Raw genomic sequence first — 27,912 nt, 5'->3', positions numbered from 1 at the left:
TGTTTGGGCTGAAGTGGGTAGAGATGGAGGGAGGAAAATGGGAAGAAATTATTAAACTTTTATAGGAGCTTTTTTGGGTTCTTTTTTGAATGCATATAAATGCTGCTGCTTTGTGTACCATCGGTAGGAATTCTGCTAGTAATTTGTACTATCTCATTTGAGATTAGAATCATTCTAAAAGAGCAAGAAAGGGTTATACATTTGTGGTCAGTTAACCACTAACAGGAGGTAAAGGAATAACAAACCAAAATCCTGAATTTAAACTTTGAACTGGGTTAAATAGATGAGAATTTTTAACAATATCATTACTTTGGCATGGATACTTTTAGCTAAGCTTTTGAAAGTTATTGATGTCTTTCCTTAAAAAACTTATAGAATTATCTCCAGTGTCATAAAATTCTTGCAGATCAAAATTGCTTTGGTGGTTTAAACTGGTGATTTAACCTGGCATTAGCAATGCTGCCATAAAAAAGATGCTTCTGCCGTTTTCTCCAGCAGCCGTGCTGGTTGGAGAAATTTCTGCCCACTTCCTCTCGGCTGTTCATTCCTTCTCCACGTGAAGGTTTTCTCCCCTTTTTCCCTTACACTAATGAAAGTGCTTGCAGTGGTGTTTCTGTGGGCTGATGAAATGATGCAGATATGGCAATTTTGTGTGTGGTTTTGTTGGGAAGGTGGTTAGCTGAATTCTGCAAAATTTCTTCCCGATAGGTTCAATTTTTGTTTCTTTGAGGGTTTTTGTTTGTTTCTTTTATTTGTTCGTTGTTTGCTGTAAGCCCAAATAATTTCAGTGTTTTGGTTTTCAGTGGTGTGGCTCTGTAAATATTTGTCTCAGCACATTGGGGTAGTTGAAGCACTGGAAGGGCCGGGTGGGAAACACGCAGCTGAGGACCAAGCAGCGATTCTGTAACAGGCCTGGTGCTGGAGAAGATATACATGCAAAAGTGCCCTTGGATTTTTCTTTTTCCCACATATATATTTCCAGACTTCTACATATTCCAAATAACCATTAGAAACTGATTAAGAAATCTGTTAAAATACGCAGTGCTTCTAAGAAACTTTCAAGTGCTGTAGCTGAAGATGAAAGTTGTTTCTAAAATTGTTTGAAATTATTAGAGCTATCAACATCACCTTATTCTCATTTTCAGTAATATAACAGTAAATTTAGTGGTTTTTTCCTTTACTTTCTGCACTTGTCAGAATTTGAGCAGTGTTCCAGCTGAACTCTAGTAGTCACTTCCAACCTGGTAATGAAGTGTCACCTGGGTGAAACTGGAGACTAACCTGGCTCCAGACTGCTTATGTATTTTGCTTCGCATTTAAGGAAGAGATGTTATGTGATATTTTGTCCGACGTAACAGAAAGAGTTAAATCTCTCCTTAAGATTTAAAACACAACTTTTCCCTGGGCTCAAATGCCTCCTTGCTTCCCTGAGAGGGTCTTATTGAAATGCAGACACTCAATCTTTCCCTTTCTTAGAGAGCAACCTGTCTTATCAATTATTTCCATAAAACAGCATTTACTACAAATATCGTTTCTGCTGGTAGACTGTGAAGAGACAAACCACATACCTGGGATGTCTGGATACTAAGGAAGTTAAGCAACACAATCCTTGCAATTCCTCCTGACGACAGTGAAACAGGGATCTGATGATTATCGTTCTCCTGGGAGATGTCTTAAAAAAATTAACAAGGTCATTTTCTTAACAAAAATTTCCAAACCTCATTTCAACCAAGTAGGAAGGAATACTGCTTTTATCTGCTTCTGACTTAATTGTCCGTGTGCCTGTTGTGGAGATGTCATCATGTGATAGCGGTGCCGCTAGCACATAGAGGTGCCTCTCGAACCCCTGGGAGGAATAAGGCAGTTTCCCTGAAAGGTTTTCTTTTTAGTAAAGATAAGATAGAAAGAGTAATGATGGAGACAAAACTGATAAAAGGCAGAAATATCAGAAGGGATGGCAGGGTAAAGCCAGAATTTTTAAAGCTGCATTAGATGCATCTTCAGAGCTGGAAAGGCCATTCAGAAGAAGTTACTACATCACCAAGTCCTTTAATAGCAGGTGATCTTGTCTCTGCAGAAGAATAAAGAGCGCTGAGTTCTTAACTGAATGTGTCTTTAAACGGGGACGTCTGGCAGCATGAGTCAGGCTGGCCTCCTGAGCCCCGGGAAGCGCAGGTGACCTGGGGAAGCTTGGTACCGCGGATGCCGGAAGGTTGGACGTGGGATTCAAGAGCCGTACTGAAACCAGTAGTCCTTGCCTGATGCCGAAGTCCACTTTGTTAATAGCGCAAAATTACAATTGAACTAAGCTGATTAAATGGCACAGTAGATTTGACACACAGAAACAGTGTTGTTAATCTGGCAGCCAAATATATTGGAGGGGAAATGAGGTAAAACACCCAACAAAGTCCATCCAGAACAATGATTTTCCTTATTGTAGATAGATAATTTATAAAGGCAAAAAACTACTAAGGCTTTTCTTTTTTTGTGTGTCTAGAAAGTCTGTTTTTCAAGAAGGCAGCACAGTGAACTGGGAGGAAATAGGATTTTACCTTTTATTTAACCAAGGAAGGAATACAGGCATAGCTTCAAATAAATTTGCTATTAAAAAAAAATTACATTATTACATTTGAGGAGTATTCTGAAATTTCTTGGAGTGATTTGCAGGTTCCACGGGACTGATCTGTATGTACTGCACACATAGCTGAAAAAGGAGATAAATTCCTTTCTGTTAGTAATGCAATCATCTCACAAAGTATTTTTTTATTAAATTAGACCCATGTAACTAAATTCCTCCTGATGCCTTTTGTGGATGCTCCGAAATCATCAGCTAAAGAGCAGCTGATCTAAGTTTGGCAAAAGGAAGGAATGAAGTTTTGGAGGATTATATTTGTTGTTCCTGATAGTAATCAATCAGAATATGATACTGGTATACAGACTTGTTTTAAAAGCATTGTAATTATGGCAGTGCTACAAATGTTAGGTTAATGGAGGAGAAAAAAAAAATAGTAAATATGACCCATACTTTGAGCTTAAACATTCTGTGGATGTTACTTGTAGAATGAGAACCGTTTCCCTTAGTTAATATAAATAGCAGGATTAAAAAGATCAGTTTCCCGACTTTTTTCTAGTACCATTAGAAGCAAAAGCAAAGCATATACTGGCTTACCTGAATTAGCAAATTGTTTTCTTCTGTTATTTCCTGTTTAATTCATGCTTTTGATAACTATTCTTTGCCTTTAGAAAAATCTTTCCTGTGTTCTAGGGGTCTTTTTCAAAGCAACACTCAGACAATGAGAGATGTTGGTATTTAGGGCATGTCCCCAGCTTTCATCTGCTTTTCCTTACCTTTCATGTTTGTTTTTTCCCATTGTCAGAACCTGCGGTGCCTCCTCCCTGCTATCCCTGGCAGCAGTTGGTTGTGTATTTGTTTCAGGAGGTGGGTGGCCCTTCAGTCCTGCTCTCTTCCAGACACCAGGGTGAAAGGAAAGCAAGGAATAGATATATCTGAGCGTAAAGCCTGAAAAAGTGGGTGTCAAGCTTACATATTCAGATACATACCTTAAAAACATTTTAATCGTACATAAAAGGTCTTACTAGATTTCAGTTTGGTGAGCATGCACTGCTAATATAAAGAAATATTCCTCTGTTTAATCTTATGGGATTTGGGGACATTTGTGAATTATTTTTTTTGAGTTCCATCAAGAAAGAAATCCTTTGTAAAACTACAGTTGTTAAATTACAGACAAAAAATGCTGCTTGTTCTGGGAAATTATATGCCGTTATTAGCAGTCGAATATTGAAGTTCAAATGCAGAAAAGACCCCTGAAACCTTCTAACTATGATTCTACAACTTCAGAGATGCACTTTTCCTAGACCTTCTTTCTGGTTCCTTTCCTTAAAAATTAATAAGATATTTACGAATTCATGGAAATATCCATATAGTTTGACTTACAATTTCACCAAGACTTACTGTTTAAACATTAATAGAAGTAAATTACAGTGACCGGGAGAACACGGACTGGTGCAGACACAGGGGAGGTCCCCAGCCGTGGTAGTTCCCATTCCCAGGCAGAACAGCTCGCCCTTTCATACTGCTATGAATACATCACTACAGTTGGAAATCCAGCAATTGCAGATGAGTTTTCATTTTAAGTCTTCTACCTAAAATGATTTTTGAGGCTTTAGCACTGTCCTGTTCTGAGTCTCCTGCCACAGGGCAGGAGCTGTGTACGCACATAGACACCCACTCTGGTCCAGCAGTGGTTGCCATCTTATGTCTTGTAGTGCCATGACTCCATGTGCCTCTTCTTCTCGTGTTTGGGTGGATTTGTTAGTGTTTTTTTCTTTTTTTCTGCTGGGTAAGAAAGTCATCTGGCACAACAGGATATTGAACTCTTCTGAGAGTCTGGCCAAAGGTAAAAAACAAAAGACTATTGCCACGTATAATTGTGCTATCGGACATCTGGCTAACCTGGTAGCAGATATTAAGGTATGACTCTGCTGAACAGATAACAGGGGCTGTAGTGATGTCCCTGTGTCCTTCCTCTTTTGGTGCACTGTTTTCTACCAAGCAGTAGCATTCTGCCTGTTGGTATTTGAAACACGGTATAAAACTATGCGGTTTGGGCTGAATAATTATGCTTCAGCTAAATGAATGGAAAAATACTGTTGAATGGAAACCATCACAAGATCAGCCAATTAATACAAATTTTCTCTTGCATTTGATTGCCTTTTCTGTTCTTTAAAGACGACAGAAAATAAAACAAGAGACATATCTGAAGAGATGCATTTTTTTTCTTTTGCAGTATAATCATCACAGATTCATACGTTCTTAAATTTACAGCATTTTGTGCTTCTAAATGTTTCTAATTTAATTTTGGAGGAGAAGAATATTTCCTCAAACAATTGAGGCTCAACACTGTGCCATTTTTTCCATTTTAAAAGAAAGTCTCTGAAGAGATGTCAGTGTTTTATCTGCTGTGTAGTGTCCTCTTTTCAGTTTTTTATTCAGTGTCATGATTTCTGGTATTCAGTGTTTGAAAGCACAAGAACACTAATTATTTTATAATAGCAAATGTCAGTACGCAGTTTTCTCAAAATCAACCAAAAATAGAACTTTAGTCCAACTTATAACATCTTTGCAGGTTTTAAATGCAAGTATTGATAGGAAATAACCATTCAGACACTAAAGCTTTGTATCTACAGTTCTATAATGCAGTTCTTTCAGTCTTTAGTTCTATGTTTAGAAAAATTATTACTATGACATCAGTTCTCTACAGATTTGTTATAGACATAGACTGCCCTGGAGCTAGAAAATGCTGCTAGGATGATAGCAACTGCCACAAATCGGAGGTGAATATTTTTGGAACCATCTAAACAACAGAGGAAGAATGTCGTGTTATAAAGCATGGTGATACTTGCACAATTGTTAAAATATTTTTCTGTTTACTGTCTTCAAAAATAAACACTAGGTAGTATTCCTAATCCTTTCATTCATTTTTCTTGATTTACACATTTTCCCATTTTCAAAAGAATTTCAACTGTCTTTGTGGTGTTTTAACAAGATAACAGTTGACAGAAATTTTATATTTTGTTTCCACCTGTGCCACCAACATGCCAAAAATTTGAAGGTGGTCACTAAATCACTCCGCCACAGTTTTCTGTTAGTAACCTAAGAACTCTGTCATCTTCACATGACTTGGGAAATAAATTTCATTTGAGAGTATATTTTGAGATACATTAGGTGTTTGAATGAATGGTGGTAGAGATGCAAATTGTTTTCTTTTGTGTATGAAAATTCTTTGTATATGAGAGAGTCTTCAAGTTTGCTGATGCCTCATCTTCAGTGGGGTATGTGTGGCTGATCATTTAGCTGTTATTTAGTAAGTCAAACTACAGAAAAGTACTTAGGTGAAATGTGAGTAAATCACGTTACTTTGGCAGTAGTCACCTAACTACAAATGAAGTATATATTTAGTAAATCCTACTCACTTCTATGACCTAGTTTGCTGTGGATGATCATTTTCTTAGGGCAGCATTCGGCTTGCTTTTCCCCCATTTTCCTGCTGTTTAACTTATATGAATGAGGGATTCTTCCCATCTGTCATCTTAATTTCTGGGCTCCTCATAGCAAAGCAAAGCTCTTCCCGTTGGTGTCCATAGTAACTCCTGGTTCCCCCTCCAGCTTCGCTTTGATCTGCTCCCGGTCCTCATCCTGTTCTCATGGAAGTGCTCAGTTTCCTGGTTTGTCGTTCCTCCCTGATAAACTAAGAGGTTAAACCCTACGTTCTTCATCTTCATGGTATAGATACTGGTTGGGCAGCCTGACTCAGAGGCTGAGATGTGAAAAAAACTGATGCTATAGCTTCTGTGTACTCAGTTGAATGAGTCATAACTTGTGTACTCACATAAAGCGCTCTAGCTGTAAGAGCGTGCTCTGCTGTTAAGGTAGTACCAAATTAGTGAGAATAAGAAAGAAAAGTCTAGATGCCACATTCACGTGTTGGTGGATATAATGCGTGGCGGGGATTGAAGTGAGGGGAAGCTTGCTTCCTTGGTGGTTAGATTGAGAAAGGGGTTTGGGGGAAGGGGTTTTAGTTTGTTCTACCTTTTATGTAGGCTCAAGTGTAGTTTTAGCTTCCTAAGATGTACAGCTTAAAGTCCTGTGGTGCTCCAGGAGATGGTCACATGTTAGACAATTTGCATGATGAATTTTGCTTTTGCTAATTGTAGAAGAAGAAGTTATCCTGTTCAACTTTAAAGAGAGATTAGCTGCTAAAAAAGTATTTTAGAAGAAATCTAGAAAGGAAGGAAATGTATAGATACTCGTGTTTGGAATAGAAATGGGATTTCTTTGTAATGTAGTTTGTGTCTCATTGAGGGCTGTTTTATTATTCTTCCAGAAATATTGTTTTGTTTCTCAGAACTTTTAATAGTACTGGGATTTTGACTATATTAAAAAATAAAGTATCAGTTCTCTAAATACATAGAGAAAATACATTTTTGTATTTTATCTATGCTTACAAACATAATATTTTTATGTACGCACATATGGTCTAGACTTAAATATTGCTATATACATATATGTAGGCAAGTATCTGTTAGAGAAATAATGCCCAAATCACAGCAGCCCCACACCGCAGCGTTTTGCCCTGAGGAGTGCGGTGAGTGGCATCGCCAAGTCCTGCTTTGCTCGGCGCAATGACAAGGGAAGTTTTGTTAATGACGTGGGCCCAAGTGCTGCTGGAGAATGCTTGAGAGCTGCAAAGACCAGCCTCAGCCAGCCTACTAGTGATAAAATTAGTGAAGCTTTCATACTTTGAGTTAAAATGTCTTTTTCTTTTTTTTCCTAATGCTAATTAGAAAGTTCAGTTATCTTGGTGTTAATAAAATGGTAAATAACAGTTAAAAACAGGATGAAATTCTTAGAACAATATTGGAGCAGAGTCATCTGTCATGCGATCTCATTAGTCCTTGCTTGCTTGCCTGACAAAAACAAGACAGACCTGGTTTATTTATTTCTCGCTTAAAACTATTAATTTTAAAAAATATTGAGGCTGCCTTTTCTACATTATCATGGAACAGGAAAAAAAAAAAAACAAACTGGAGTGGTTTTCCTCCTACTTCTTTTACGGTGGTATGCCTTTGCAGTGGAGTTGAATCGTCCCGCAGATTCTGAAACGGGAGGAGAAGGTAGCCTTGGTAGGGACAGTGGTAGTTCTGTTGCTTTTGTCCTCTTCCACTGCAGGCATCAGGTGTGATCACCACCGTGCAACACGTGTGTGTTTATGGGTGCAAAAATAGCTGGAAAGCAAAGATCTGTTCAGTGTTTTTCAAATCTACTAGTCCTTTAAATTTATCACTTAAACACTTAGAAAAGACTTTCAGTTACCCTTGCATAGCTGTATGCAGATATTCTATTAATGCATACTAAAATTTCTAACATTTTCTCTATACATTTATCTTAGTGTGAAATAGCCTTCCTACGACTCTATAGGGTTTTTTTCTCACAACTAAGAAAAACATGCCTGCCAGAGGCAAATCACTGGATGGACATTGCAAGCCTTTGTAGTACTTCTGTGGTAGTGCCTCTCACGTATATTCCCTTATCTAAAAGAAGATGGTCTGAAATTTTGCTAATGTGTCTTTTTTAATACCTGAACATCTATATGAAGCTCAGGCATGTTTTTCACCCGTGTGATTTGAAGTAACACGTGTAACTTCATCAAAGTTACTTTTGATATATGCCTGTGTGGAAGTTGGCTCTTTCAAGAAGCTAATTTGCTGAAGATAATGCAAATAGTTCATTCCTGAGATTAGAGTGTCTTCTGTTTGCGTTTGTGAGATTCTAATAAAAAGCAAAGCCCCGGTGTGGAGTGGGTGCGGACAGTTACCATAAGTCACGGAAAAATGAGGTTTCACCATCAGAGCTCTGGACGGGCCCAGAGACTCATCTAAAGGACCGCAGTCGTGGGGTCAGGGTGGTCTACGCGCTATCATTTTCTGCATTCGAGTTATTTTTGTTAAACGTTTGAACAATACTTTGTGCCGTGGTGTCAATAATAGCGGAAAAATCAACCTTCTCCCAAATAATACAAAAATAGAGTACGTGAGCTATTTACAGTGGGAACAAATGGAAAGCTAATGACATTAGAAAAAACGTATTGATGTTTTTACATAGCTGTGCAATAAAATATTTAGGTTAAAAATAAATCTGATGGTTTTAAGACTTAGTAGCACCCACGAGTGTAAAAGAAAAAAATGTCTAAAACCAATTTATTATTTTTCTCCAATGATTTTTGTGCATTTACTTTGAATGATTGTTGTCGTGTTCAGATGGTTTAGCTTCTTCTAAGTTGCTGTTTGGGAATAAATTAACGAAAATATATTCAGGATTTAGAAAGTTTCATATCTCAAAAGATACTAAATGTTGAGTTGTATCTAAATAAATGTTTTGTCCCCAGTCCAGAGAGAAATTTGGAAAAAAAAAAAAAAAATCAAAACAGATTCTTACATCTGAGCAGAGACATATGTTTTGTGGGTTGGCACCAGACTAGGATGCAGAATCTTGTAGAACCAACTCTTCATACTCTAGGATATTTAGAGGAACAACATTCAAAACAAGGTGCTAGAAATTTATAAAAAAAAAAAAAAAAAAAAAAGAGAAATAGACTTTCTTTAAGAGGGAAAATGTCTGTTTTGAGTCTCTTTATGACTGTCCCTTTATTTCTAATGCCATCTAACTGTCTTTTTTTGTGTCAGCATCAAATGACATACCAGAATCAGATACTCTAAATAAGATAATATGTTATAAAAAAGGAAATGTTTTAATTTCATTGGTAAATTCACGTTAATTGAAGATGACATCATAGTGACTCCTTCTGGCTGTTAGGATGATGATGATAAAACCATATGAAGAAAAAATAATGAAACACTTGGGTGCCGTTCAGCAAAATGAACAAGTCCCAAGAGGTTTAGAAGATTCCCCTGAAATGTGTGGTTTAGCACAGAAGAAACTTTTTCCCTGTGATGCTCAAACTCCTTCAAGAAGGCTTAGAGATTTTGAGAACAAAATTAATGATACTCTTACAATTATTGCAGTTGCTACGTATGAGAGAAGGATGATTAAATCTGATCAGAAATAACATCTGCAATTGGAGCAGAGTTTAAATATCTGGATTTTGGTCGTGCAGTTTGGTGCCAACAAAAAGAAAGGAAATATCATCTATTAACACAGAAGGCAAAGTGAGAATGATTTACTTGTCAGGCAAAAAAAAAAATCTTTTCAGTGGCACTTAAAAAATCTGGGGAGATTTGGGTATGATTCAACTTCTTAAGAAAATTGAATGTTAAGTTTGAAGGGCAATTGATAGAAAGTCTCAACGCCAAATTACGTGCAGAAACTTACTTTTAGGGGAAAAAAGTCACAGTCTCTGAACCAGTTTGAAAAACAATTATTTAAAATGGTACAATGAAATGTTGCATTCACTTCCCTGCAGTTGCTCCATATTACATGAGTTCCCTTTAAAAAAAAAGGAGACTTTTTACTCCAGTTCTCAATGCATCTTCAATTTTAAGATCTCCCTGTCAGCAGGTGTGCTTTCTGGCTTGTAACCATGCCTAAGTATCTTCCACGCTGAACTTATTAGACAAATCTGTTGATGGATCCTGCTTTGGCTTCCGTACCAGTTTATTCCTCTGACTTTATTGGTTTGGCATATAAAACAAGTAAAGTACAGCCAAAGCCAAGCATAGCTAACAAAAGAAGCATATGTCATGACTGCACAAGATGTAGATCTGTTGAATTCAAAGTAATTGGTTTGGGTTTCATGTTTACATGGCCTACCTTAATGCAGCACCGTTTGGTATCTTAGATTGGGTTGTTTAGTGACTTTGCGTAACTTATCAGCAGAACTTGTTGTTGGCGGGCTTGTTTCACAGACTGCTTCTGTGCACTTCAAGGTATTTTGTCAGCCTTTAGATTATTTGAAACACTTTTTTCCATTCCTCTCCTGCCCCTCAACCCTGTCTTGAACCATATCTGGAAGTGCAATGGCAATCTGCCGGGGCAGCGTCGCTCTCAGTTCCTACACAGCAGCTTTTTAATACTTTAATAGGGTCATTTTGTATCTGGAATTCTTTCCCCATACCAATCCATCAACTCGCAGTTTGGCAAGCATCAAGGCACAGTATAAATCCAATTTCTTCTTCAGATTTTTCATTAGGAAAAGAGAGTTAGCATAATCATGGTAGCCTATGCAATTTTATTTCAGAGACTGACCTGACAGTTCTCTTTTCTACAAGGATTTTAAATTTTTGGAGGTAGCAGAAGGAGCAGAGAGTATCTGTTTAAGTATTCAATAACTTGCTTTTTTGCAGAAGTCATCGATTTGAAAGGTGTTTATTCTCAGGTGGGGAAGTTGGGCGGGATTGGACTTACTTCAGAAGAAACAACATTGACAATTCAGATAAAATGTTATCATAAAGCTGAGATGAAATAATTTTTCCATTGATATAGGTAAACTGCAAAAACTTAGCAGTTTTGCTATTAGAGGTATTTAACTATTATGGCTTTAAGGAGCAATGAATTATCTACAGAGCCTGCTAAGTAATCTGATCACCTTTCCACACGTCCTGACTGCTGGCAGTCAGACGTTCCAGGCCTGCAAATACATAAATGAGTAAATAGATAAATCACATTTAAAGAAATAGATATTCAAGATAAATGAGTTGCTTGTGTTAAGTTTCGCTGCTGCTGTGCTTGTACACTGTCAGGAGTCAGCAAAAGGTTTTCCTTTGCCTTCACTCAAAGTTGGATTCCTTCTTAAGCTGAGAAAGGATAAACCAAGAGGAATCAACTGAGCAGAGGGAAAAATCATTTACAAGATGAAAGATTTTTGACTTGGTTAGTCTTCTAGCTAATGCCATCTGTTGCTAAATGAGGACTGAAAGCTTTCAAAAGTATTGCAGTATATGTTAGGTTATACGGGGACCAGTGTGGCTTAATTTTATGTGTACCACCCAGCATATACCTAAGGGTAGGTTATACTGACTTAAGCCTGTTATCAAACTTCGTGCCTCGTGTTACACAGCTCTGCTTTGAACTTCCTTCCTTAAGGGAACATTGGGCACATCAGAGAACAGCATGACATTCTGAACATCAGGAACCACCTTTTTACTGTGAGGGTGGTTGACCACTGACTGGACCAGGTTGCTAGTGGAGCCTCTATCTGTGGAGATGTTCAGAGTCCAACTGGACACAGTCCTGGGCCACCAGCTTGAGGCTGCTTTGCTTGAGCAGGTGTTGTCGACCAAATGTTCTCCAAAGGTCCCTGGCAACCTCAACTACTCTGGAAATTTTATCGTTGTTATGATAGACAAGTGGTTTCTCTTTCAATGAAAGAAGTTGAGACCTGAAAATTAAAAAAAAGTTGTAGCTATTGGGCATTTTAGCATAAGTTGATTCCAAAGGAAGTAGTTCATTTGATGCTTACCTTACCATAAGTATAGTAATTTTTTTTAATTCATCTTTCCATAGTTACAGTACTGAAATACGAAAGCAGCAATAATAAATGATACTGTATGGCTATACTGTTGAATAATGTGAGGTTTTTAAACCATAACTGGTATTTTTAGGGGCATCGTCTTAAGGTTACCTTTAATTTGGCTTTTCAAAGTTTAGGGATGTGGTTTAACTTTTCGTAATCTATTAGTGCTTATAACATAGCACTCTTCAATACTAATTTGTCATTTTGACTTTTTTAATCTTTAACTCATGGAAATGATTACTACTGTTGTTATTTTGGTATGATAACAGTGAGTTTCCCAAGTTTGGTGTATTCAGTCTTAAACATACTAATGCAGACTAATTGTTATGTGCCTCAAGTAGATGAATGCTTTCCCATGTAATGGCTCTGGTGCTTAGCAATTTGTTTTTAACAGTAGCTAATAAATTCATGTATTGTATGAAATGCACAATTTTATTTTGTGCCTTCTTAATAAATAAATAAAATTTTAAAAAATCCTCAGTCTATTTGCAACTAGCCTGGCTTACGTACTGCTTTGTGGTGTTTTTCTTCAGATCCTTATTGACGATGGTGGTCATTGGAGGCATAAATATTGAAGAATATATCATTTACAGACAAGATCTTTGAAATCTGTTTCCTTCAGACAGCAAAGGTAAGTCAAATAATCTATATTAAGCATTTGTATATAAGTATTAAGTTAGATAGTTGTATATAAGTAGTACGTTAGATAGTGTTTGTCCTCAAAAATAACCAAAATTGAACAGCAGCTGAAGTTCAGGAGCCTGGCTTCACTTCTAAAAGTTTTAACTTTTTTTTTTAGTAAGTTTATTTATCCTACTAATGTGAAAAATAAGCTATATGGAAGGAGCTCAGTTTCTTTTCCTCCTTTTAGTTACAATACTATGAGTCTGTATTTAATATTATTCCTTATTGTTTCCTTCTTATGAGTTTTTCGTACCGTGAGATCAGTTGCAATATCTGTGTGTGATACTGATGATAACCAGGAATCCCTTATATATCAAAATCTGAAGAGTACTTGGGCATGAGGATTACTACTCAAAAAAACCAAAAGTTATGCAGAAAAGAAATAGCCAGCAACACACAAGTAAAATAGTGGGCAATGTCTTGAGGTTTTCTGTAGGAGTTTAAGAATTTGACTTCTTTTTAACAGGATATCAGAGACACGAACCTGATGAGCACTCTGCTTGTACTATTTATTTTGGATATGTGGACTTTTGATCAAAATAAATGTTAGTTATTCAGGAGAGTTTTGTGTATTATATTTTCTATTTTGAAACTAACTATATAAAACACTCTAGGTAACATGGGAAGAATTTTTTCTGTTGTGGAAATAGAGCTAATTTTCCCACTCATTATCTGCTGCTAATTTAATGTGTAGCAATATCTGAAATTTAGCGATGATTATATGGCTGTAGATTTTTGGTTTGCTGTACAGCTCATCTATGAGCAAACCAATTAAGACGTAATTTTGGAATATAATTGAACTTCTGATGGGGCACTTTAATTCACTAGAAATTTACATATTTGCCTTTCTTTGTTTCAGTAGACAGGTCCAAAATGAGGGTACAGCTTCATTTTTGAACTTCTGAATACAGCAACTTCATCTGAGACGTTTCAAAATGAAGCATGCAAAATGCTGTTGAATAAGAGGATGGATAAGTTCCTGAATAAGCTACTTAGTTCTCAGATCTGAACTTTGAATAGCTCTCATTAGCTGTTTATTTGAAGAATAAAACTGACTGTGGTGTTAGGATGCTGTGGTCCTATCGATATTCTTTTCATCTGCAGCGCAACAGCGTGCGACGCAACACAGTGAAAACCGATCTACTTAGTACAAAGTTTGTTCAGTGTTCGTAACTAATTTTCTTCCATCTGGGCAGTCTTGGTCTGCTGGGAAAGGGCTTTTTCTGCAGATCTTTATAACTGATTTTTCAAGCAGTATGAATAGACAATTATTGGAACTGCATAGTTAGCTCGGACTCAGCCTGATGGAGCATCTGGGCTGGGACACACAGGGTCAGGGTTCTGTCTCTCACTTCTGTGTTACAAAAGTGAAGTATCTCATTTATGTAGTGTTTGTAACGTGTTTCTGGTTTACTGCCCCTTCAACATCTTTCCTTTGAAACTCTCTTTTTACTTTTTTGAGGGTTTTTCCAGCCCAAGTTTAACTGCAGGGGTTCTAAAACGTGATATTACTTGTGTATATCGCCATATGCAGTGGACACTGGCAGATGTATCCGGGCTAACGCAGCCCTGGGTCCATCAGGTTTTGCATCATTCTAGGTTTTCACAGCTCCCAGATGATGCTGGAAGAGAACAGCAGATGGGAAAGAGTTAAAAAGTGCGGCACGCATAACTGAATTACATGACCTAAAATAAGGAAACAAACAGTAGCTGTTTGTTAGAGGAAAGCTCAAATTAAGAAAGAAATGAAGGCAGTTCTCTTTTCTTTTTTTCTTTTTCCTTTTTGTTTTTTTGTTTTGATTTGTTTACCCCCAGAACGGAAGACCTCTTTCATTTAAAAGATAAAACGCTACTCAGCTGAGAGAGGTTATTTACACTTCTGCCACATTGAGGTTAAATTTTTGAGTTTGTTTTGTTGTTACCATTTCCTTCAAGGATAGATAGACCTTTGCGTATATTTTTGCTTGTTCTAAAATGGGGACCTACAATGTTTGGTAAAGGAAAACCAAATGTTTGGGGGAATAATTATCAAAGTTTGCATTTGAGTAAAAAACAAACAGGTTTTGTATGTGAAAAACTGGGACAGGGAAAGTATTTCTTTCTGTGAGGTTAATGTTTTACTGGCTATTTCCTTAAAGTTTTAATATGTACGTGTGGATAAACCTCAGAATGCTTCTACAAAATCCAAAAAAACATTTAGCTCTTATTCCCAGCATCTTAGCCTTTATTTTGCACTTTTTTTGGCTACCGATACTAAAATGTTCACAGCTGTATAGGTATGTGCAGACACTGTTTCTATTCTATTTGATCTATTTTTAAATGCAAGGGCTTTTTGTGTTTAATACGCATTACTGTGCTTGCAGTCTAATACTTCAAAACCTTAGTGACCTTGGTTCACCCACTTGTACCTTTTCCATTATCATACAGTCTTTAATTGTACGATAACATGCTATTTTTCTCCATAGAAGGAAATCCTTGAATTAAATAGATGACATTTAATCAGTATGCAGCTATCTAGTAGTTTTAATTGTTCAGTGTGTGGTTCCAGATTTTCTGCACTATATAATTTTCAAGCCTTGGTCTGCAGATAAAGCATAAAGGCAAATTCTTAATTTTACAGTACCTTTGAGCAACAGGTTTAATCTAAGACTTTCTGGCAAAACCCCATCTCTGAAGCCCAGGTTATTTTGCAGAAACATTTTCAGTGCTAGGAGCTTCTGTTGCCAGCTCTTTTGATGGGCTGCCGGGGTTTGTATACTTTTTACAGTAGCTGCAGAACTGGGATACTCACTCCATGAAGATTCTTTCAAGCCAGAAAAGCAAGAGCAGTGATCCTCAATGAAAAGCAGAGGAATTGAAAGGAGTGTTGGCATAGGCATCGTTTTTTGAAGTCATGATTTCATTCTTGGTTCTCAGTTTCACAGTCAGCCATTCTTACTTGTATCCTAGTTCCTTGTATGTCTCATGTTCTGCGTCTTTGTTTTCATTCTCCCTCATCCAAGTAATTCCTAACGTCAGTCATTTTCTATTTCAAGTTCATTATCCATTCTCACACAGTACCAGTCTTCCCTCATTTCACTTACTTTCCAGGATTACAGTTCTGTTCTGGCTCCAGATCTGCACCCCTTTTTCTCAGGGTGAGTCTGCACAGATGAGTATTGAAGGTTTGCACATCCTTCTACCCATGTTCCACGTCAGCTGATGCAAGTCAACTTCTGTACAACAGCCCCATAGCTACTTCAGCGTGACTCTGAAGTGCTGCGGAGAAGCTCGGTCTGCCTGTGCTGTGCTAGGAAGGTTACACACAACCGTAACGCAAAGATCAGCCGTCTGCCAAATGGTGTCCTTGCTATAGTGCGTATGTACATTGAAATTTTGCCTTTCCAAAACTGCATGTTTCAAAAAGCTTTGAACACCGTGGATTTTCCTTATCCATAAACTGAGATGGCACTTACTGATTTGTATTATTTATTTCAGTATGTGAGAGAAACCAGAATGATACAAGTCCTCATAATATTTTTTTCTTGTTAAATCACTTTAGAAGGGTGCAAAATATATCAGAGAAATATAGCATTAATAAAATAGAATACTGGTTATGCAGACTTGAGGATGTGTGAGGTTTACATCTGTTTCTTGTGCTTTATCTGTTTAAGCAGTACATGGAAAATTCTAGTAGCTAGATAGAATTTTACACTGTGCGATAAAATGATAGACATGTTTAGTCCCCTGTGCCATCTCCAGCTGCAAGCCGTGTAGTCTTTGAGAACTTTCTGAACTGTGTAATTCTGGGACTCATGATACATCACAGCACAAAATCAGGCCTCTCGCTATCCAAACTTCAGAATTTATAAGGCTGTTTAATTATACTGAAGTATATAACATATGACTTGGCGCTGCATACACAGTGCTTCTCTAAATAGTTTGTCTTAGAACTGTGTCATTACTAATGTTTTGATTGTAGTTATTCTAAGACAGAGAAGGAACAGTGTCATGTTGCATCATTTTTCTCCCTAGAGCAGTCTGCAGTCTGGATTGACGGACAATTTTTCCTGAATTGTCATTAAAACCAAGGAGCCCAATTGTCTTTTCTGAAGCCCTAATGTTTTTCTGAGAACAGTCAATTCTCTGTCTCTCTCTCATCTTTTAATATGAAAGGGTTGGGTTTTGTGAAATCCCGAGTTACTTTCTCTAATGCAAGATATAAACTAATTCTACCTTCTTAAATTTAATAAGGAGAAACCTACTTAATTTGAAAGTTACTTCTACAGAAATTATTTAAAGGATTTTTTGGGGAAAAAAGATCTCCCTATAATGTTGCTCTACTTTTAGGTACATTTTAGAGCTAGATTTTAGAGTACGTTTTAAATAGAATAGATTTGATGGGTCAATTCTTTGCCTTAACAGAAAATCTTATACCTCTTCTGCCAAGTTTTTCACATTTCACCAGAGCAAGAAGTTTGTTTTCAGTGGTCCACATTCCTTTTCCAGCTGATCCTTCTGAAACAATTTTCAAATAAAATATGGGCTGGTGTTTTGAACTTTTTCTGGAAACAGATACTATAAATAAATATTGCAAACTACAAGGGCATTCCATTTTGAAAAATTGGAACAACGGGCACCCTGAACAAAAGTAAATATTCCCAACACTTTTTTATTGTTACCAAATTAATCAAGCTCAGTGATTTAATTGTCATTTCATAGTTAAATATTTAAGTAATACAACTTTTTCTGATATTGCAGTGCATCTCTTTAAAATCAATAACATCATAGCAAAACTGTTAAAATTCACGTTTTTAATATATAATTTTTCTTAGCAAAGCTAAGCATACATGTACACAGCTTCTGAATTAGTTGCCTAAGGGTTGGCTTTGTACAATCACAGTAACCTGGATGTCACCAGAAAGTTTTAGGGTTTTTTATTATTTCAGTCTGTGATGTTAGAAAGTTTTACAAATATCCATACTTACGTTTTTCTGTAATACATCAAGAAATTTCTGTGAAGTAAAAGCCACATTATCTTTCTTTTTTATTAAAGAGCTATGGGTTTAAAATAACAGATAAGAGCTACTGTCATTACTTGTTAATTACACAAAATATTTAAAGGAAGAATGTAGTTAGAATGTAGTATCTAAAATTAAGCAAATTATTCTCTTCTCTTGTAGCACCAAACCAAATTCAGCTCTTTGATTTTTGCTTTTTATAATGCTGTCTGAAAAAAACAGTGCTCTAAAAATAAACTCAAGAGTAGCAAAATTAAAATTAGCTCTTAATAAAAACCTAAGAAACCATTGTTTTTCTTTATATGAAGATGACCTGAAAGCTTGTAGAGGTGTTTTGGTTTCCATTTTGCTGTTTTGTTTTGTTTTATTTTCCCCTTGCTATAAATTCACATCCTTGGAGGCTTACTATCACGATGAAAATCTATCTAAATGGTTAAAGAAAGTCAAAATACAGAAAAAGAGAGATGTGTCTGCTGTGGTTCTTCACCCAGTGGTTGGTTTGGATAACTGGTGCTGGTGATTCTGACCAGTGGGTTCTTGTTCCAGGTACGAGTGTCCCCAGGGCAAAAGGCCTGGCCAGTTGGCCTTTCTCCTCGTTTCTGTCCTCGTTGTAATGTTCAGGGAGAGGGCACAGGAGCTTTCCTTGACTGTGTTGAGCTGTTTGCAGTCATCTCCAGTTAAGCAAGGACTTGATTCTGTACAGGGACTGGTGGGAAGGGATGAGCTCTTGGTGCTCCCACGGCTTTGCATACAGCCCTGGTTTGAAGTTGGCACGTTCAGCTGGGATCGTTGGCATTTATCCACAGCTGATCTGGCCTTGCACCACCAGGAGCTGCAATTTATATGTGTATAGCCACAACAGCTTTTCTACAATGAGAAATAAGGGCTTTGAAAGTTACCTCATTCTCGGTTTTGTTTGTTTGTCTTTAAACAAGGCGTCATAATTTTTCAGATTCTTAGCTGGCCTCAGTAAGCATATTTTTGCTAAAGGGTCATCCCTACCACAGTTAGTTTCTGCCAGTCCAGCTCAGTGAATCTCCAACATCTTTGTTCCTTGTCCTAGAAGGATCCCAGTTTAGTGAAACACTTTGAAATTTAAACCAGTGATGCTTTTAAATTCAAGCCCATACAAAGTTTCTAAAGAAAAGAGCCACTCTTCCTCTGAAAACCTGTGGTGATAGGCCAGAGCTGTCATTCAAAATAGGATTTTTATTTTTCGCCACATCCTTGACAGCCATTAATGAGAGGTAAGACTTTCACTGAGATGGTTTGGTAATTGCCACAGTTTGCTTTAACTTAGTCTCCCAAACTGAGATTGCATCACTTCAAAGGATTCATTACATTTATTTTGGCTTTTAATCCTTGGTATATGAAAGGCCTTAGGTACCATTCTGAGAGTGACGGCAAAACCACTTGAGCTTAGGCAAAGGATAGGTGAACTAAACTTTCTGTTTAAAAGATATCATGAAAAGTCAAAATATCTCATCTTTCTTGACCAGCTCCATCCATCTGTTGAGTTCTTAATACAGGAACTAAAACTATTTAGGACATAGATCCCAGCATGAATTTTCCAAAGAAACTGTAGTGTCTTTGAGATGCATGTTGTTTAGATGTTAGAAAACAAAATGCTATTACTTTTATATTGTTGATTGATAAATGGAAATGTTCATTGTTAAATCTTGTGTAGAATCTGATAATAGTTTGAGCTACACGACAGAATTCTCATTTAATTTAAAGGGAGCAGCAAATAGAGAAAGAAATTTGGCCACAGGTGCACCTTCAATAAAAGGCAGAAGAGGAAAAACTGTTTAATGTATATTATACATATTATAATGTAGATAATTTGACCTCACCTAGATAATTCTAACACGGCATTTTTGCTTATGCTACTAATTCTTGTTTGGAAGTTTTATATGTTTTCCAGTGTAGATATTTATATTTGTTCAGGTACGTATCTCTTTTTCCTTTAGTTTTCTTGTTATCTGAAGCATAGTTGAAGCATTTGAGTGACAGCAAGTGACATTTTCATAGGATAGATTCTGTGGGCAAATGAACAGTTGACAGTAGGCACAATGGCAGCCTGGAATAATCTGACATGTAGGTGTTCTGACTGGAAGATACTCATTGTGTTGAATGAAGTTCTCATATAGTAACTTTCAGTTTATATTGTATTCTCATAGTATAGAATTAAATATATACCCAAGACACATATGCTTCAGCTGTTATTTTATATGCTTTCATCTCTTGAAGAAGAAATAGTATTACATAATCTGAAAGGAAATTCAACAGGTAGATGCTGGCATTAGTCAAAGTCCTTGGATTTTGCATTCTGTAGATGTGAAAGAGTGTGACATTTTCCAAAGTGAATAAATACACTGTAGGTTCCCATAGAACATCTCTGCAATTAGTTAAGAACAACTATTATTAAGGTCTTGATTTTTTTTTTTTTTTCAGAAAGGAGTGAGAGCACTTGATTGTTAGTTGCATGCCCACTTTTGGCCTCTCTGTGGACTTATAAACCCCAAATATTCATATTCAAACAATCTTGGTAGAGTTACCAAGTGAATACTTGTGAATAGTATGAAATTTCACAGCTGGAGACAGTAAGAAAACTTTACCTGATTAAAGTTTCATATCAGTATTTCCATTTGCTTGGAGAAGATTAGATAACTACTGCTAGCTGAAAAAACATAATGAATTCAACGTTAACTTAAATGATACTACTATATTATTTTGTCTGTATGGAACATTGATCAGTAGATCATTTTACTCAAATATCATTCTAACTTCTATTAGACCATTTAAAGAGTAAAAATCTTAGTAAACTGTCTTTAACTGTTATATCAATGGAAATTTATGCACATGCCTTGATCAAGTTAATAGTTATTAAAATTGGTTGTGATCCTTGGAAAACAATACTTTGGAACCGGTGATGCTGGAGAAATCACTGTTGTTCCTGCACAGGGGCATTTTAAAACACATGGCAAATTCATTAATATTGGGAAACTGCAAAATGTATCTTCCAGTGTAGCAAGTTAACAAATAGCTGATTCAGATGATGTTGCTTAAAAAATGCCACGTTGCCAATATTTAGCTGATTTCGCCATCTGTAATTAATAATATTAAGACTCTGGATAGCCCTGCATACCTTAAATGCTGTAAAAACCATTTGGTTTAGTGTGTCTTCTTTTAGAAAGAATTGAGGAGAGTAAAAACTGAGCCAAGCACCTTCCTCAGGATGAGGGCGTAAAATGTGTTTCAACATACTACCAAATGTGTTTCCCTGATTCAATTGGTTTTGTCTGTTTGCTTTGTAATTAATAGACTTCTAATATCTTTTTCAGTGGAAGTTATTATGAAGAATTAGTACACACGTGAAAATGATGATTTTCATTGATTTTTCTTAAATTGGATTTTGTTGATGATTTAAAATTTAAAATACATTTCAAATCTCTAAAAATAGGTATGCTATTTCAAATGACAAAACACATTCACTTCTTGCCTACCTGTTTAAGATGGTGGGAGTACCATCCTAAACACACCTATTTTTTAAGTCCCTTTCCTTAAAAAAAGAAGAGCCTTGTGTTCACAGTGTGACCAGAATACTGATATTTCATTTTGGCGGCACAAAAGATCTTGTAAAATGGGACCTTTTTTGGCTTTCTAGGGCATAAGAAAGTTCTTTCTAGGTTCTTGTCAGCAAAATGGGTCACTGTTTTAGGATGATCTACCGGTACGTTTAACCAACAAGCTTGTCATTCCCAGTTTAACTGAAGAAAAATAAGTCAAATGTTCACTGTAACACTGTGTGGGCCTCTGTCATTCAGCTGTACGATACGGTGTTTTGAAATACTCTCGTGTGAGAGGACGTGTCACTGGTTTGACACAGATGTTTCGATGCCCTCAGATTATCACGATTGTCCCATTTAAACATATAAAATTACACATTCTTTATGAATAGTTTTGATTTGGGCTAGAGGAATGCAAAGCTAAAATTCCTTCTGAGACAGTAAAAGATGGTTTATAATTACAAATGAACCAGCCTGGCTGCAGCTGCAGGGAGGGGGTAGGGAACAAGCTGATGAGACTGAAAGAGCGAGGTCCAGAGATGTCGACCACCCACCGCATCAGATGGTGCTCGTTTGGGGAGCAGGGTGAAGAGAGGCAAGCTGCATTTCCCATAGCTGCTGCCTCGTTCCCTGGTGAAGCAGACTCTATGAACACATGCTTAATGGACAAAGTTATCATAGAAGTCCTTTTGCAAAAGAGTAAAGTGCAGTTAATCAATGATAAAATGCTTTCAAATTAGAAATACTTGTTGTAAAAGCATATCTTTGAGTGAAGATGGGAGCGGGGCATTCAGTTGGACATAGATTCTTCGATTGTGCCTTCTGTCTTTATATCTACTCTGCTTCTTTTCCTTTCCTGCCCAAGACAGGTCTTTTTTTTGTTTTCCTGGGAGAGTGAAGGACCTTAAAAACCCAAAGGCCAGAAGAGACCACAGTGACGGTTTTCTGACTTCCTTCAGTGTGCAGACTATCACTTTTCGCAGAACCTGGATTAAAGCTCGCCCATTCGGAAGCTACCTGATCTTGTTTCGAAGCCTTGAAGCGATAGTGAGCTAACCATTTCACCTAGAAAATGTTTCCATATTTAATTACCTGTAAGAGAAATAGCATTTTATATAAAATTAATACTGCTCTACATTTAATCTGGAAGGACTTAAATATTTTCTCTTTGTTTAGACATACTAAATCTTTCATAATTGAATCGTTGCTTCTTGTTGTTACGGTGTGGTATACTTTCTTCATCTCCCTTAGCTATACATGTGCTTCAGCATTTTCTTCCACTATTTGCAAAAAGGAAAAATGATGCCAATTGGGAAAAGTTTGTGAAAGCCATTTATGTGAAAATGATCCGCCAAACAGTGTGCTAAGAAACACCACCTAGCATACTTTTGCTGTGGCTCTCTAGCATAAAAGTGATACATAGCATACTAAGTTTGCAGCCGTACTGCTGACACGCTTTATTGCTTTATTCCCTAAATTGCCGATAGAAACCACGTGGTAGATGTTAAATAGAATTTAGAGATTTTTTTGGAGGGTAAAACATTTATTAAGACTTGTGTTGCCCCAAATATATAGTTAAACACAAAATTCTGTGATGGGGAAAAATTGCATTGCTGTATATTTAGAGCCTACACTCCAGGTACAGAGTTAGGCAGGACCCCTCCTGCTCTGTGACCTTTCCCGTTACCAAGCTCTGTTGGAGGAGCAGCTAAGGCCGTAAGGGACATTTGGGTTCCGTTCAGGAACTGGAAGGAAGGAAGGGTCTGACTTCCTCCTCCATGATCAGTTCCTAAATCCAGAACAAAGTATATAAGAAGCTAAAACCAGTTTAGCCCCTCAGCCTGGGAGCTGAACTCGGTGGCGTTGCTGGCAAGTGGGCTGAAGGGAAGGGAGGCAAGGAGAGGTTGCAGGGGAATACAGATTCTTCTTTATGAGTCGGAATAGCAGGGCTGTGTTCCTTAGAGTAAGTTTTAGCTTGGATTCAAGTTCATATAATATTTACAATAATGGGACATACTTGGTGAAAGGGAGGAGAGAAAAAAAAACATACAAAATATCTACTGGACTGACATAACAGTAAATTATTTGTTTAGGTAGAAATAGAAATTTCTAAAACATGAATCTAGGATTGAAGTATATGTTTTAGCATTGAACTAAGTATGATCATTTAGTGATGATTAAAAGGTGATTTTAAAGCAGACAGATTTGAGGATACGGTCAGCATTCATACGCAATTACTGGAGTCTGACTTAGGTCCTGGCTCCATGGAAATAGGTGGCAGAACTGAAAAAGCATTTCAGTTATGTTTGCAAAGTATAGTGCTGTATTGATTGAAGTGTGTTTCACTGCTACATTTTGGATAGACATCTCATTTGAGATACCCGGCCCTTCTGGATTTGGCACTTTTAGGTATTTTTGTAGCATGTTTTGAAATACAAGCTCTAGGCTACAGATTCTGTATCAGTTAAATTTTTCTTATCTGTCCTTGAACTCATCAAGTATTTTGTCCTATCTAAAAACCCTCCATTGGCAACATTAAGGAATGCTGTCTGAATGATGAAACCATCTCTGTCGTCCGTTTCCATGATTCTTTTGCTCTAATAATAGGTAAAAAAATAGATTTTGGAGGAGTATTGAAGATGTTCCTAATGAGGTTCTCTTGTGAAGATTTTCTAGAGACAATAAACATGGAATAAAATAAACTTAAAGCACCCATTTTCAGGTGGGTTCCACTTATCTGTCTTGGTGCACTGCTTCCTCCTGACCAGTCGTCCCTGTGGAGGCAGCGTACCCTGAGCTTCTCCTTGTCCACTGCAGTTCAAGGCTTGACAGGAAAACAAAATACAGAAGTATTTCTGAAAGCCTAAGGCAGAGAACACTGAGTTAATACTTTTGAGACTTTGGAGACTTGAAAACTACAAATCTAATCTGTGCTTCTAAAGAAAATATGCTAAAATAGCTAAAAACATCCTACACCTTCAAGGCAGTCTTTGAACATTAGAAGAACTTGCTTTTTATCTAATTTTCACTCGCCTCACCCTCAAATACATGGTCTTGGTGTAGTTTCAAATGCAAATGTTGCTGATCTCCAGAGCCTGTGTGCTTTTTACCTTTGACATTTCATAACTACTTCATAAAGAATGTAAGGTTAGCTCTCCACCGAATTAGGTTGATTTAATTTTTTAACACTTGTCTTTCATATGACATCTTTGGATGTATTTTGACAGGAGTACAAAATTTAAGGCCTTTGGCCAGTCCTTTTCAGGAACCAAACTGTCTCTTCATCTGTTGTTGTTTCAGTGCTTCATGCGCACAAGTCCAAAAATGGCTTTAGAGATTTAGGATGCAGGAGGAGAGCTTTCCTGTATGTCTGTTAATTTACTCTGTTAATTTACTCTGATCTGTGCTGGTGCCAAAAAAAAAAAAAATTCCTGATGACTCACCAGGAGAAGGTTTCCATTCTGTGTGAAGGACTGTTCGGATGTTTCACTAGTCTGGTGGTGAGTATAGCATTTGATAGTAGGACATCAAGAGCTAGTGCTTTTAGGATGGACACTTGCATGGTATGGGCAGTGGTTCTCAATGCTCCAAGTCTCGGATTATGCCGAGACTTTTGACAGAAGCTCTGTGTTTCCATTGTGCAATATATCAGCATGTATCCGCGAGGAGATAAAACGGAGTAAATCAGTTTGGGAAAACTTGTACCCATTAGGTGTTTAAACAATACCAGGTTTTGCAGCCTTCCAAAGAATGCTTCCAGAAAGAAACTTAATAGCCAATAACTTCACCCTTTTAAAGGTAGGGTACCTCAACAGTTGGGTACCCATAGGTCGCGTACAGGACAATCAGGGAAGCAGGAGGAAGCATCACACCTGGACTGCAGGACTCGGAGTGATACCTGCCCAGTGGTAACAGCACGTGGTGAGTTTTGCATAATATATGTGATGCTAAAACAAGGTAATTACTGATGAGTAAGTTAGAAGTAGTAGACTTTCAGCTCATTTTGCACAGTTTGAGGAATTGTTTCCTATGCTAAGGGAGGCGGGGCTGGCAGCGGGGAGAGCGGGAGGAGATGGAATGAGCCTTTACTGAGGAGCATAGAGAAATCTGATGTATGACATAGGCACTTAGAAAATATTTTACCTTAGCATCATATACTGTCAGTTCTTGTTGCTTTCATAATTTCATCCTACTTTTTCATTTTGTAAACTATTTATGCTTAACATGTTTCTGTTGAAATAAAATCAACATTCCAGAAAGCTCTCTGGCAGCTTTTAGCATGCACCTGAACAGCAGTATCACTGTCTGTGGGGAAAAAAAAAAAAAAAAAATATGTTTAGTATCACTGTTCAAACAAAAAGATAACAAAAATAAATCAGATGCCAATCAGATGCCTGTTCTTTTTTGTCCCTTCTGAAAAACAAAAACTACACCCAGAGTAACGTATCCCTGGCACTTTATTAAATCAAAAAATATAACAACTACTTAATAAAACAAAAGGCAGTTCAGAGAATGTGTGAGTTGATAATTAGAAAACAAAAAAAGCCCCCTGCTAAACAGCATCAAGCATCTGGGGTTGCTCAGACATGCAAAGAGCAGATAGCTTGTCCTCAACACAGTCCTGCAGCTTTCTGTGTGCTCTGAGGTGTATGAAACTGCTGGGAAATACTGTCCGTCCTCAGGGAGAGCAGTGAAGGCGAGATGTCTTTAGGGATGGGAGAGTGGGGTGAGTCCTCATGCCCCGTGCTTACAGTTCAATCTCAAGATCAGAATTTGTCTGCAGAAATGATCTTGGGTGCAGCAGGCATCTGTGGTTTAACCAGGACAAAAATCTGATCCCTCTTGTGTCCAAAATATGTGCATGTCTTTGTACAGTACTCACAGTTCTCTCTCATAGGTTCACGTGCTTCTCTTTCTTCCTCTCTCATCATTTTCTGTGAACAGTATTCTTAAATCCCTGTTCTTTGGCTCGATGTTGGTTGGGCAGGGGTGCAGATCATTTGGTCTCAGCCATAAATTTGAGCAGCACCTCATGTTGTTCACTCCTAGTGCTTCAACTTCACCCCAGGGTGCTGGTGGGTGAAAGCAGCCATCAGCTTTTGAGAGAAGGAGAGCACTACGTTGTAAAAACCCAGACCTGAGCTGTGGTCTGAGAGCTCTGAGCTGCCAGACCAGGGAGCCTGGGGAGGCAGAGAGAGAGAGAGGTGAAAGAGGTTTTGAAATCTTGTGTACTTTCCAATACAGGAAGCAGATAGCTGGCTGTCCGTCCAGCCAACAGAAACAAATGTTGTGCTTTGCCATGGAGACATCTCAGGTTATCCATGCTTATGGTGTGTACAGGACAGAGAGGAGAGGAGGCCCAGTGCCTCTAGGAAGTCCTGTTACACTTGTCAGTGATTTGAGAGAGAAAAAGTCACTTTAATATATCATGGAAAGAGAAAATAAGCCATGTGCTAGGGTGATGGAAATCATAGAATCATGTCATAGAATGATTTTGGTTGGAAGGGACCTCACAGCCCACCCAGTGCCACCCCTGCCATAGGCAGGGACACCCTCCACTAGCCCAGGTTGCCCAAAGCCCCATCCAACCTGGCCTTGAACACTGCCAGGGAGCCAGGGGCAGCCACAGCTTCTCTGGGCACCCTGTGCCAGGGCCTCAGCACCCTCACAGGGAAGGATTTCTGCCTCACATCCCATCTCCATCTCCCCTCCTGCAGCTTCAGGCCATTCCCCTTGGCCTGTCACTCCCTGTCCTTGTCACCAGCCCCTCTCCAGCTTTCCTGGAGCCCCTTTAGGGACTGGAAGGGGCTCTAAGGTCTCCCCGCAGCCTTCTCTTCTCCAGGCTGAACAAGCCCAACTCTCTCAGCCTGTCTCCATAGCAGAGGTGCTCCAGCCCTCTGAGCATCTCCGTGGCCTCCTCTGGCCTCACTCCAACAGGTCCATGTCCTTCTTGTCCTGGGGACCCCCGAGCTGGACACAGCACTGCAGGGGGGTCTCAGCAGAGTGGAGTAGAGGGGCAGAATCCCCTCCCTCGACCTGCTGGTCATGCTGCTGGGGATGCAGCCCAGGACATGGTTGGCTTTCTCCTCAGGGCTGCTCTCCATCCATTCTCCACCCAGCCTGTAGTTGCGCTTGGGATTGCGCCGACCCACGTGCCGTTACTGGTACAAGAAATCTTTGTGGCCCTCTTGTAAATCTTGCTCAGTTAAAGGGAACATGGCAATTTTAAATCAGCTGTCCCAGAAAATCAGCACTCGTTTGAAATGTGTGGAAACTGAAAATAATCTATGCCAGAACTTTTTATGCTAGTGCCAGCTAAAAAGAAGAAAGAAAAAAAAATCAAATTGATAGGTTTCAAAGTTAATAATTGTGCTTAAGTGCTATGCCTGTAAATCACTGAATAACTTTTCCGTTGATATAACAGTTACTGTATGTAAATGTACATGTAGTGCTTTTGCAATAATACAAAATACCTGAAAGCCTGAATTGCTTGCTAAGCTTGCAGCATTGCAATTACTAAAATACAACCTGATGCAATGTATTGCCATTTGACTTAACCTGAGACGATTTCATGAATGTCAAATAACATAATGCTAAGGATATTAAAAA

General features: G+C 37.9%; 1 protein-coding gene across 13 annotated transcripts in view; it reads left to right on the top strand.

Annotated features, from left to right (window-relative positions):
• The window catches only part of MBD5 (methyl-CpG binding domain protein 5), a 145,503-nt gene that overhangs the window by 38,186 nt on the left and 79,405 nt on the right, over positions 1 to 27,912 (top strand). For 9 of the 13 annotated variants that reach the window (XM_054829849.1, XM_054829851.1, XM_054829848.1 and 6 more), the window contains exon 2: positions 12,584 to 12,681. The gene's annotated coding sequence lies outside the window, so the exon portion shown is untranslated. Of the gene's footprint in view, positions 1 to 12,583; positions 12,682 to 15,824; positions 16,093 to 27,912 lie in introns of all 13 variants that reach the window. The other 4 variants (XM_054829844.1, XM_054829843.1, XM_054829841.1 and 1 more) reach the window with 4 other exon arrangements.

This window comes from Grus americana, chromosome 6 (assembly GCF_028858705.1).
Source record: "Grus americana isolate bGruAme1 chromosome 6, bGruAme1.mat, whole genome shotgun sequence".
In the NCBI taxonomy this organism is placed as follows: Eukaryota; Metazoa; Chordata; class Aves; order Gruiformes; family Gruidae; genus Grus; species Grus americana.
Note: the sequence above shows the minus strand (reverse complement) of the source record. Positions and strands in the feature narration are given on the sequence as shown.